The following is a 13,619-nucleotide window of genomic DNA, read 5'->3' as shown; positions in this document are numbered from 1 at the left end:
TTTTTTTTTTTTTTTTTTTTTTTTTTTTTTTTTTTTTTTTCAGAGGTTTTTGCTACAGGGTGCGTGTGCTTGCCAGACAGACAGAGAGAAACAGAGACAGAAAGCAAGAAATCACCCCCCGGGGGGGATGGCCACGCCACAATCCCTTCTCCTCCCTTCTCCTCTCAGGATCTTGGGCATGCACGCACACATGCCTGGCGTGAGTTAGAAAGGCATTTCTAAGGCTGGAGAAAGACATGCAGCTTCTAGCCTAAGACGTGGGTCCAGCACAGCCTCAGTCCCACTCTGGCCTCAGACCAGGCTGACGGCTGTGCATCAGAGCCAAGACCCACCAAAGGCATTCACCAGACCACGCTGCCTGCCGAAGTCCACCCTGAAAGCAAGCTTCTGTCAGCGGGGAAGGGGACTCGTGAGGAGATAGGAGCTCAAGCTGCTAGGCTGGGTCCAGGTCTCAGGAAATAACAGGTTGACCAATCAGCTGCTACTCAGGTCCCAGAAACCTTCACATTTCAGGAGAAGGAGACTGTGGCCTTCAGCCAGGTGGCTTCCCAGAACTCTCGCCTGCGGACTCAGCTGGACTCTGAACAGACAAGTGACTGCACAGATGCTGCAGATGCCAGAAGCCAGTTCCTCCAGAAAATACAGACAGCTTCAGGCCAGCCCAGCTCCAGGCTTAGTGCTGTGGAGGTAGAGGAGGAGACACAGTGCTTGTAGAGGGCCTGCTCACAGCTGAGGCTGCACATGACTGAGGAGTTCTCAGCAGCCCTGGCTGACTGGATGCAGGAGTACCACTGCCTAATCACCTCGCAGGAGTCTGCAGGCCCTTGATGCATGCTGTCTCCACTGGCTGCAGGAACTGTGTGCAGCCATGCAGCAACTGCTGTGGAGTCCATGTCCTGAGGAGAGGCCCCCTTGGGCCTCATTGCCCTGTGAAGGCAGAGTGAAACCCTCTTGGAGCCCCTGGCTGCTCCTCTATTCCAGAACCCTGGAGCTGGAGACCCTGGTGACCTGAGGGTGGCCATGCTGGGACAGCAGCTCCACCTGTAAAAGGTGCTGATGGCTGAACTTCTGCCTCTGGCCACCCTGGCTGGTGCTCTGCCGGGTCATGCACAACCTGCTCTGTGAAGAAGGCAAGTGTTTCCTCATGGTCCTGTGACTGAGTCTTCCTCGGCCACTGAGCCCCTGCTCCCAGGTGCAGAACTCTGGAGCCTTTCAGGCAGCGTGTTCCTCTCCCTAGTCAGTTAGATGAACCCTGGATTGGGGATTAGGGCCTAGAGATGCCTCTACCTCTCTGGGGATGCTGGGTTTCTGAGGTGAGGTGGGGCCAGGCTAACCCTGCTGGTCAGGCCTTTGGTCTTCCTGAAGCTCAAGGAGCCTGGAGGCCTGTGGGGAGGCTCTCCTGGCTCTGTCCATTTTCTCTGGCTTTAGAACTAGAAGCTGCTTAGGTCCGGAGTCCCAGCCGCTCAGGAGATAGACAGAGTCATGACACAGCTAGCCCTATTCTAAAATCACACACACACACGTACACATGAAAGAAAACACCAAAGTCTATCTCAAAAAATCATGCTTAAGCAAAGAAACCCAGGGGGCAAAACTATTAAAACTACTTTAGAAAATTTATATGCAAATCAAATTGGTGGAGGAAAGAGGATTAATTGGTGTTTTTTATTGTTTTGTGGTTTTATTTGTCAAGAATATATCAAGTGTATTTGTCTGGAAGAAAAAAAAAAGATGAAAGCTGTAAAAGGAGACAAAGAAAGCTACCATGTAGTACTAAAAGGTCTAATTCACTAAGAAGATAAAACACTTATAAATATACACCCAACATGGGAGCACCAAAATACATAAAAGAAAGACTGGTAGATATAAAGGGAGAGCTAGACTGTAATATATTACTTGTTGGGGGAATGGTCTCATGGGGCTGCAGGAATGAGGGGGCTGGTTTAAATGGGCAAAAAGTAGCTCTGAACCCACCCCCTAAGTGGGGTGGGTCTTGAGTGGAAGGTGACTGCTTCTCTCTGCTCCTTTTTCAGTATTACTGGGGAATGAGGAGCTGGTCTCAGGGGTACACAATCTCCTAATCACTACAAGGAGAAGGTTAAGCAGGAGAGCACAGTGATAAATGATGAATACTGAGTAACAACTATCTATGGTATTTCAACAGAAAGTCCTCAGAGCATGCTTCCAAGACAGTGGTGCTGACATTGATGGGTCAAGACTTTGTGCTCCATAAAACGTGAGAAAAAGCAATTCAGATCATCTGACCATGTCACTGCTCCAGAAACATGGTATCAGCAACATCTGAGAGATATTTTATTTGAAAAAAAAAAGTGCTTAAGGATTCCCATTTAGAGGGGACTGTTTTGAAAATTTCTATTTTTTTTGTTTTGCATTTTGTTTCTAAATTTAATTTTTTTGTATTGCACATTTCTAATTGCATACATTGAAGGAGATTATTTCAATGGGGACATCTGTGGGGGTGAAGTGCCTGGTATGGCATAAAAGGGTTTGGATTTTCTGTAGTTTGAAGGCAAAGTAATCATTACTGTATTTTAGGATCCCAAGAGGGGCTTATAGAATTGACAGATTCAGATAATTAACATTTGAAATTTTAAGATAACTCAATTTATTACTATACCTCTCAGGAATAAGATTGGCTATTCTCTTCTGTACCAGTGAAGTCCCTGTCTAGAAGGAAGATTTGTGTTGATAGCTAGCTTAGGCAAGCATATAGCATACAGGAATTCCCGATGTTGGGCAGAAATCCAGTTGCCGCAATTGAAAGAGAACCCAATAATGAGACTGTTGTTGAAGATGCTAATATGGATTGGGTTCTTTATAGTATATTTCCTAAAACTATGTTTGTGGTTTTCTAAAAATGGGGATGGGAGTAAAAACAGTAAAATGAACATTTTATTTTAAGAATTGTCTATATTGATAGAGCTTTTTAAAGTAAATGGTATAATGTACCAACAAATTCAGAATTGAGAGTAGTATGTTTTGACTCAAACTATACCATGTATCAAGGATAATATGGTGAACATGAACCAACCAGAAAAATTATTTTTATTATACTAGTAATATACTAAAAAGTTTTTAGCTACTATTCCTTTTTTCATCTTTGATGTAAATATGGTTATTAGAGGTAAATATTCCAACCACTGACTTAGCTCACGTAACACCTTTGGGAAGAAGAACCAGGATAAAGCATAACTTTATATGATGTATAGGAGATGAGGTGAGTTGAAGTAGGGTGATAGCACTATAAAAAGACTGAAACCAAATTGGGTATTGAAGTGATAACAATTACAGTCCAGCTTTTGCTTGTTCTGGTGATTCTTTGAGATTCGATTTAATTGTTGATGGCTTTGAACAAGTTGAAAAACAAACAAAAAAAATGGGTGTCTGCAATTAGTCAAGTCTGGTCTATTGGGATATATCAGTTGCAGGTGACATCTATCCTGAGAAAGACCCTCCTATTTTTGAGATTCTCCTACTATAAGGCCAGTAATGGCTTTCAGATGTGTTGGCCCAGAATTTAAATTTTTATTTAAATAACTTTGGCCAGAGTATACACTCTTCCATTCACTGCTTACTATTGTCAACCTTTAGGAACTTTGCACAATGGTGTTACCTGTCCCACTCTTGAAGACACTTTGATGTAGGATACCATTTTTTTTTTTGACTCTAAGAATGAAGCAAAAAATCATGGTTAAGGTTTTATTCTGATATTAACTATATGTTGGATTAAGAAATGAAGGAGGATAAACTGGATCAAGAACCCACCATTATCTCTTGTACTTTGATGGAAGAGTTTTCAAAAAGTTTATTGAAAATGCATATGAAGAGAAAATAATGTATGGATTTTGATTTTTGCATGAAAATGAACTCATATGTAAATTCCATTTTTTATAAACTTTTTAAAATCTCATCATATTTAGCACCAGAGAGAGACAAATTCTACCAGTCACAGCGATGGATGTGATATGGCAGGGAGGGCTGAGGATAGTTAGAAGTTTGATACCTTCCCAGGAATAAGGTATCTATTAAAAGAAATGATGAGAAATGAATAAGTACTAATATTCTGGGTATTACCTAGAAAAAATAATTCCATATTTTTAGCAAGCATCTCATATTAAGTTTAACCACTTTCTTCAGTGAAGGTGAAGTCCCTGCTGGAGACGAGGATTTCTATTAACAGCTATATGTTAATTTTTGAGTATTGCTGACACCATCAAATAAGAATCTATAGAGTCTATGCTAACCCTATCTAGTATCATATGAATACTGTGAGAGTACTTGTTGAGCTGTACATGGTTTAATTTTCCATGAGGAGACATAAAAAAAATTGAAGGTGGTTAATATGTTTATATCTTCAATTTTTTTTATTACAAACTATATACCATTCTGTACCCTACAAAAATGTGTGATGTTTATATGTAAATTATAAATTACAGTAAAAATTTAAAGAAAAAAACTTTATGTGGTAGATGAGAGGGAATCAAGAGGAATAAAAAGCAAAAATATATTTAATGAACAGAAAAATGGAAAATTATTTGTGGATGATAATTTTATAATTTCTTTGGACTAATATACTGTGTATTCATGCTGAGAAAGTTCATTGTGTATGTTGTAAAGATGTATAGTGATTGAATGTAAAAAACAAATAAGAAAATAGAGTGCTCTCTCAGCATCCAGGGTTAATCAAATCTGCAATGAAGCAGGAAATATAATAACAGACAGAGCAGAAATACAGAACATAATTAGAGGATATTATGAACAACTATATGCCAAGAAACAAGACAATCTGGATGAGATGGACAAATTCCTGGACACGTATAATCTACCAAGATTGAGCCAGGAGGATATAGAAAGTCTAAATAGGCCCATAACAAGCCAGGAGATTGAATCAGTTATAAATAGTCTTCCAATAAAGAAAAGTCCTGGCCCTAATGGCCTCAGCTCTGAGTTCTATAAAACTTTCAAAGAAGTTAACCCCCATTCTGCTCAAGTTATTTCTAAAGATCCAAAAGGGTGAATCTCTCCCAAATTCATTCTATGAAGCCTCTATCACCCTTATCCTCAAAACAGATCAGGATATGACAAGGAAGGAAAACTATAGACCAATATCTCTGATGAATATAGATGCAAAGATTCTCAACAAGATACTAGCAAACCGTATCCAACAACTTACAAAAAAAAGATTATACATCATGAACTTATGGCATTTCATCGCCCAGCGCTCTAGTGGCCAGGACTCGGTATACCCATCTAAAGACTTGGGCCTGATCTTGGAAGGCCTCCTCTTGTGAGTGCAAACTAAGACTCTGAGAATAACTTTGGGACTTGTAGAACTCTGTCTGTCAGGCACGCCATGCTACCTGGGCTCAATGCACCCATCAGGAGAAGGTTGAGTAAGGTTTCAGCAGGTCTCATCTCACGAGTGCACCCCCACATTGAGCAGTTATCTTTGAAACTTGTGGCACTCCAACTTGTGTACTATGCTGTGTGCAGCATGCAACTTGATCCTCTTCACTAAGTTATATCTTATTAGCATGCTCCCACCTCATCAAGAGATGAAAGTTTGGTAGAGGAGCCAAGCACATGAAGTTACCTTTAACTGCTCTGATCTAGGGTAAAAAGCCCTCCAATAAGAACACACCTGAGAACTAAGGGTGAAACTCCCTCTTTCAATACTACATAATCTACCCAAATAAATAGGAAAAAGTGAATACTGAATCATATGACTAAAAACCAGTGCAGATCTTCAAGAAACATGAAAAAAAAATACAAGGGGGTAACTCTCCCACAGGTGAACACAGTAGCCCCTCATCAACAATGAACAGCACAAGTAAATACACAGAAATGTTAGACGAAGAATTCTGAACATTCATACTGACAAAACTCAATGAGGCACAATAAAAAACAGTTCCAGGAAATGAGAAAATCATTTTAGAACATGAAACAAGAATTCTGTAAATAAATATATACTATAAAAGTGAATCAAAGAGAACTTCTGGGAATTAAGAATACAATACAAGAAATTATAATCTTTATAGAAAGCATGAACAACAGATTGGACCATGCAAAAAAAATTCTGACCTTGAAGACAAAGTCTCCAAAATAGATCAAGCCACCAAAATAAATAAATAAACAAACAAACCAGAAAAAAATGAGGAAAACATGCAGAAAATTCTAGACACCATGAAGCACCCAAATAAGTGTGTCATGAGTATTTCAGAGGGTGAAAAAGCTGCTAAAGGAATGGAAAATCTCTTCTATGAAATACTATCTGAAAATTTTCAAATATAGAGAAACATGGAAAAATTCAAACCCAATAAATAAAAAGGACTCCAAATAGGATCAACATAAAAAAGGTCCTCCCCTGGAACATCAGAGCCAGATATGTAAAAATCAAAGACAATTATTCTAAAAATGGCAAGGTAAGATCAGCAAACTATTTATAAAGATTATCTCATTAGGCTAACACTAGACCTCTCAATTGAAATAATGCAGGCAAGGAAAGAATGGGAAGGTGTATTCAAAACATTAAAAAAAAAAAACAATTTTAACCAAAAATACTGGATCCACCAAGACTATGCTTCAAATGGGAAGAGCACATGAAAGTATTCTCAGATAAACAAAATCCAAAAGAATTCACCGAAACTAGACCAGCTCTACAAGAAGTACTGAGAGAAATATTGTATCAGGAAAACAAAAGATAGGAAAACAGAAATAAGATAACAAAAAAACAACTGAGAAAATGGCTAAAAAAATGACACGGCTAAGTCCTCAATTATCAGTACTAATGTTGAATGTTAGTGGATTAAACTGTCCTACTAAAAGACACAGACTAGGGACCAGCAATTGGTGTAATAGCTATGTCGCTGGACTCCCATGTAGTTGACCGCTGTTCAAGTCCCAGACCCAGTGGCTTAAACTCACGCTGGGTGCATGTACATGTATGCCCAAGATCCCGAAAGGAGAATGGAGGAGAAGGGATTGCAGCGTGGCCATCTCCCTGAGGGGTGATTTCTCGCTTTCTGGCTAGAGAGTCTTTCTCTTTCTGGCGAGCACACACACCCTATAGCAAAAACCTCTCAGAAAAAAAAAAGACACAGACTGGCTTAATGAATACAAAAACAGAAGCCATATATATGCTGCTTACAAGAAACACATCTCACTGATAAGGATGTACATAGACAAAAAGGAAAGGGCTGGAAAAAGATATCTCATGCAAATAGTAACTAAAAAAGAAAAAGAAAAAGAAAGGAAGAAAGGAAGAAAGGAAGAAAGAAAGAAAGAAAGAAAGAAAGAAAGAAAGAAAGAAAGAAAGAAAGAAAGAAAGAAAGAAAGAAAGAAAGAAAAAGAAAGAAAGAAAGAAAGAAAGAGAAAGAAAAAAGGCTGGAGTTGTGGCACTGAGATCAGACAAAATAGACTTTAAAATGCAAGATTTAAGAAGAGACAAAGGACATTATATAGTACTAAAAGGACTTGTTCACCAAGAAGATATAATACTTTTAAATTTCTTTGCATCCGACATTGGAGCACCCAAATACATCAAAGAGAAACTAATCTCAAGAGAGAGATGAACAGAAACAAAATAATCCTTGAGAATCTCAACACCCCACTGTCTCCTATGGACAGATCATCTAGACAAAAAATAAAGAGTTAATAGATTTAAATGATACCATACATGAAATGAACTTGACAGACATCTACCAAATATTTCACCAAACAACCACAAAATAATAGTTTTCTCGCCCCAATACAGAACAATTTTGAAGATTAACCACATGATAGGGCACAAAACAAGACTTCACAAATTCAAATGTATAGAAACTAAACCCAACATCTTTTTCTAACCACAATATACATGAAATCAATTACAGAAAGAGCCCTTGAAAATATGCAAACACGTGGAAACGACCTACTCATTAATGACTTTACTATTACAGGAGAAATGAAGACTGAAATCAAAAGGTTCATATAAACCAATGATAATGAAAGAAACAAGTGTTTATAAACTATGGGAACTGGAAAAACACCACCACCACCACACACACACACAAACACACACACACACTCCAAGAGAAAAGAAATAATAAAATTTCATGCAAAAATAAATGAAATAGAAAATAAAAGAACTATACAGGGACCAGCAGATTGACATAATGTCTATGTCGCTGACTCTTATGTAGTTGACCATGTTTCAAGTCCCGGACCCAGTGGCTTAAACTCACACTGGGTGCATGTGCATGCATGCCCAAGATCCTGAGAGGAGAGTGGAGGAGAAGGGATTGCTGTGTGGTCATCTCCCCTGGGGAATGATTTCTCGCTTTCTGTCTCTCTGTTTTTCTGGTGAATGCATGCACCTTATAGCAAAAACCTCTCAAAAAAATTTAAAAAAAGAACTAGGCAGAAAATAAATTAAACCAAAAGCTGCTTCTTTGAAAAGATGAACAAAAGTCAAAGGAATCAGATAGATCACATCAACAAGGAAACAGGCATTATTACAATAGACATAATAGGAATACAAAATATCATCAGAGAACACTATGAGTGATTATGTGCCAGCAAACAAGGAAACCTAGATTAAATGGGAAAATATATAGACATGTTTAACTTCAGGATTGAACCAGGGAGAAATGTAAAGTATGAATAGACCCATAACAAGCAGTGAGATTGAATCAGCAGTAGTCTCCCAACAAAGAAAAGCTCAGGTCCCAATGGATTTACTTCTAAATTCTACAAAACTTTTAAATAAAAACTTATCCCAATTCTCCTCAAATTATTTCTAATGATTCAAAAGAAAGAAACCCTTTCAAATTTTTCTATGAAGTCTCCATCATCCTAATTCCAAAACCAGACAAGAAATAACAAATAAGGAAAACTTCAGACCAATATCCCTGATTAATGTATGTGCAAAAATTCTCAACAAGATACCAGCAAATTGTATCCAACAACACATTAAAAAGATTAAATACCGAGACCAGCAGGCGGTGTGATGATTAAGGCACTGGACACTCCCACATGGCTAACCATGGTTCAAATCCTGGACCTGGTGGCTTGCTTTATTGCTTTCCTTATTTCTCTCTCTCTCTCTCTCTGTCTGTGTATCTCTGATCAAATTAAAATAAAATAAATGAATAAATAAAATTAAATAAATAATCTTAAAAAAAAAAGATTAAATTTCATGACCAAGTAGGCTTTATTCCAAGGATGGGAGTATGGTTCAACATTCACAAAACAATAAATGTAATACATTACATTAACAAAAGGAAAGATAAAAACCATATAATCATATTAATTGATGCAGAAAAAGCATTTGATAACATATAGCATCCTTTGGGGCTTGTAGGTGGTATGGTGGTTAAGAGCACAGGACTCTGACATGGCTGACTGCGGTTCGAGTCTGAATCTAGTGGCTTGCTTTCTCACTTTCTCTCTCTCTCCCACACACACACACACTCTGTCCCTCTCTGGTCAAAAGTAAAAATAAATAAATAAGTAAATAAATAAAGTTAAATAATTATTTTTAAAAATACAATATCCCTTCATGATTAAGACTCAGGAGAATTAGCAAGGAAGGAACATTTCTCAACACAATAAAAAGTCATTTATGATAAACCCATAGCTAACATCATAATGGGATAAAGCTCAATGCTTTTCCACTAAAAATTAGAACAAGGCAAGGCTGCCCACTTTCTCCACTGCTTTTTAACATTCTACTGGGAGTTCTAGGCAATGGAATCAGACAAGGTAGTGAAATAAAAGTAACTCAAATAGGAAAAGAAAAAGTAAAATTTTATGTAGGGTCTCATTGATAGTAGTGGCAGCTGCAGAGGTTGGTGTGTGAGCTTCATTAGCCAAGCCGGGTCTATACAGAAACAACCATGTCTGAGGGACCTGGAGTTGGCATTGATCCTAATAACACCTACTCTTGCATGAGTGTCTTCCAGCACAGAAAAATAGAGATAATTGCCAATGGTCAGGGGAACTGAAGCACCCAAGATATGTTGCCTTTACCGATACTGAATGATTGATCAGTGATGCTGCAAAAAATTAGACTGCAGTGAACACCACCAACACAGTTTCTGATGCCAAGCATCTGATTGGACATAAATTTGATGATGCTGTTGTGTAGTATGATATGAAGCAATAGTTCCTCATGGTGTTGAATGATACAGGTAGGCCCAAGGAGCAAGTAAAATACAAAGGGAAGACAAAAATTTTCTACCCAGAGGATGTATCATCTATGGTTCTGACCAAGATGAAGGAAATCGCAGAAGCCTACCTTGGGAAAACTTTTACCAATGCTGTGGTTACTGTGCTAGGTTATTTTCATGACTCTCAGCATTAGGCTACCAAACATGCTGGAACCAATGCTGGTCTCAATGTGTTTAGGATTACCAATGAGTCAACTGCTGCTGCTAATGCCTATGGTTCAGACAAAAAGGATGAAGCTAAAAGAAACGTGCTGATCTTTGACTGGGGAGGTAGCACTTTTGATGTTTCCATCCTGATATTGAGGCTAACATTTTCGTGGTCAAATTTACACTTAAGCAGAGAAGACTTTGACAATTGCATGGTCAACCATTTCATCACTGAGTTTAAGTGCAAGCATAAGAAAGATATCAGTGAGAACAAGAGTGCTGTCCAACATCTTCATACTGCTTGTGAACATGCTAAGCATACTTACTCCTCCAGGACTTAGGCCAATATTGAAATCAATTCCCTCTATGAGGGAATCAACTTCTATAATTCCATTACCTATGCCCAATTTGAAGAATCAAATGAGACCTGTTCCATGGCACCTGGACCCCGTAGAGAAGTCCTTTTGATATGCCATTCTAGACAAGTCACAGATACATGGTATTGTCCTGGAAGGTGGCTCTACCCATATCCGCAAAATTAAGAAACTGCTACAAAACTTCTTCAATGGAAAGAAACTGAATAAGAGCATTAACCCTGATAAGGCCGTTGCTTATGATGCAACTGTTCAGGCAGCCATCTTATCAGGAGACAAATCTAAAAATGTTCAGGATTTGGATTTGCTGATCTTGAATGTCATTCCGCTTTCCCTTGCACTGAAACTTCTGCTGAATTCATGACCATTCTCATCAAGTATAATCCACCATTCATAGCAGCAGACACAGACCTTCACTACTTACTCTGACAACCAGCATAATGTGCTCATTCAGGTTTATGAAGGTAAAGTGCCATGACCAAAGATAATATCCTGCTTGGCAAGTTTGAACTCATAGGCATACCTCCTGCACCCTGTGGTGCTCCTCAGATTAAAGTCATTTTTTATATTGAACCCAATGGTATCCTCAATGTCTTTGCTGTGGATAAGAGTACAGGAAAAGAGAACAAGTTTAAAATTACTAATTATAAGTGTTATTTGAGCAAGGGAGACATTGAGACATTGACGATCAGAAGCAGAGGAATAAGGTGTCATCCAAGAATGCACTTGAATCTTAATGCATTCAACATGGAATCATCTGTTGAAGATGAGAAACTTCAAGGTAAGATAAATGATGACAAACAGAATATTCTTGACAAAGGTAACAAAATCATCAGCTGGCTTGATAAGAACCAGACTGCAGGAACCAGCAGATGGCATAGACTTTGGACTATGTTGCTGGACTCCCACAAACCTGACCGCTTAAAACATGATGGACACATGTGTATGCCCAAAACCCTGAAAGAAGAATGGAGAAAGGATTGGAGCATGATCATCCCCCTGGAAGGTGATTTCTTGCTTTCTGTCTCTGTTTCTATTTCTCTCCAGTGAGCACATGTACCCTATAGCAAAACTCTCTCAAAACAAAACAAAACAAAACAAAACAAAAAAACAGACTGCAAAGAAAGAAGAGTTTGAGCATTAGCGAAAAAAGCTAGAGATCATCTGTAACCCCATCATCACCAAGCTGTTTCAGACTGTGGGAGACATGCCAGGGGGAGAACCTAGGAGCATACCTGGGGGCTTTCTTGGTGGAAAAACTCCTCCAACTGGTGGTAGTTCTTCAGGACCCACAATTAAAGAGGTTGATTATGCTCACATTATATAGATTAAGTAGCATTGTTCCATGCAGTAAAACATGGAAGAACTCAAATTTGTAGCAAATTATTTGGCAATCTTAAAGTTTAGCTGCTGTATTGAATTACTTGGCATTCTCAATACTTGAATATAGAACATGTGCACAGGGAAAAATAACATTACACTTTATTATTTTCTGTTTTTGTTTTTGTTTTCTTTTTTAATTTATTTATTTACATTCATTCACTGTACATCATTACAGCATACAAAATAAGATTTTTCCATCCAGAATACACTGTACATTGGCTCAATTAAGCACATCAACATATGTGTTATTGTCAACAAATAATTTTCCATTTCTTGTTTCCTGTATAGTTTGCCTTGTTTCCCATCCTTGATTAACTATCTCTCACCTTCTGCCATCTCCCACACTCCTCCCACGCTGTGTCTGGTATCTATAGTTGCTTTCTGTGCCTTTTTGCATCCACATTTTATTGTTTCCCTAAATATCTTAATTAATCTAAGTATTTTCAATACCAAGCACAGCTGATATATACATATCTATGAACACAAGTCTGACTTTAGGCATAAACCACAGTGAGTAGAATGGACATACTATAAACTAGCACCTGTCTAGGGCTATATAGCTTACTGTAGTCATCAAATAGGTATTTTTAATGTTTTTTAATTAAAAGAAAAATAGTTTTAAAACTTGAAGTTCAATCTGAGCGTCCGGGAGTGTGCAAAATAGTAAACAGAAAAACAGAAACAAGACCAACAAAAACAGCCAAGAAACAGAGAAAAAGAGAAGAAACAAATTTTTAAAATATGTTATCTTTTTTAAAAAAAGCAAAAATTAGAAAATGTATTTTCCCGAAATCACTAATTCTCAAGAGCCATGAAGGTGTCTTATAGCCTGCTCCCTTGCCTCTCCTCGGTTGAGAGGAGGAGAGGGGATTATTAACAAGATAAAGGTAAAGGCAGGGCTGAAGGCCCAGAAACTGCTATGCCTTAAAAATTTTTAAAAAGGAAAAATTACAAAAAAATGAGAAGACAGAGACAGAGTTACAGAGAGACAAAGAGACAGGAGGCTTGAAAGTCTTCCTACCATGTGAGTTTGTGGGCTGCAGGCTGAATTATCAGTGGAAAATCTTCATTTCTCCTATTCCCCTGAAATCATTACTTCTCAAGAGCCATGAAGGTGTCTTCTGATGGCCTGCTCCCTTGCCTCTCCATGTGAGTTTGTGGGCTGGAGGCTGAATTATCAGTGGAAAATCTTCATTTTTCCTACTCCTCTGAAATAACTAGTTCTCATGGGACATGAAGGTGTCTTCTGATCAACATTGCATTTTAAAAGCACTGCATTATAAGGGTAAAATGCAATGTCTTAAATAAAACTATTTAAAATTGGCACCAGAGAAGACCCCTTCATGACTCCTGAGAACTAGTGATAACAGGGGAATAGGAGAAATGAAGATTTTCCAGATAATTCAGCCTCCAGCCCACAAACTCGCATGGCAGGAAGACTTTAAAGCCTACTGTCTCTGTCTCCGTCTTTGTCTCTCTCTACGTC

At 38.3% G+C, this 13,619-nt stretch overlaps 2 pseudogenes; both read left to right on the top strand.

Annotated features, from left to right (window-relative positions):
- The window catches only part of LOC102493349 (tubulin epsilon and delta complex protein 2 pseudogene), a 2,864-nt pseudogene extending 1,739 nt beyond the window's left edge, over positions 1–1,125 (top strand).
- An 8,766-nt stretch (positions 1,126–9,891) lies between these two features.
- LOC102492515 (heat shock cognate 71 kDa protein-like) overlaps positions 9,892–13,619 on the top strand; it is a 36,333-nt pseudogene continuing 32,605 nt past the window's right edge.

The sequence above is a fragment of the Tupaia chinensis genome, unplaced genomic scaffold (assembly GCF_000334495.1).
Source record: "Tupaia chinensis unplaced genomic scaffold, TupChi_1.0 Scaffold140338_1, whole genome shotgun sequence".
Taxonomy (NCBI): Eukaryota; Metazoa; Chordata; class Mammalia; order Scandentia; family Tupaiidae; genus Tupaia; species Tupaia belangeri.
The sequence above is the reverse complement of the archived record's forward strand: the minus strand, read 5'-3'. Positions and strand labels throughout refer to the sequence as shown.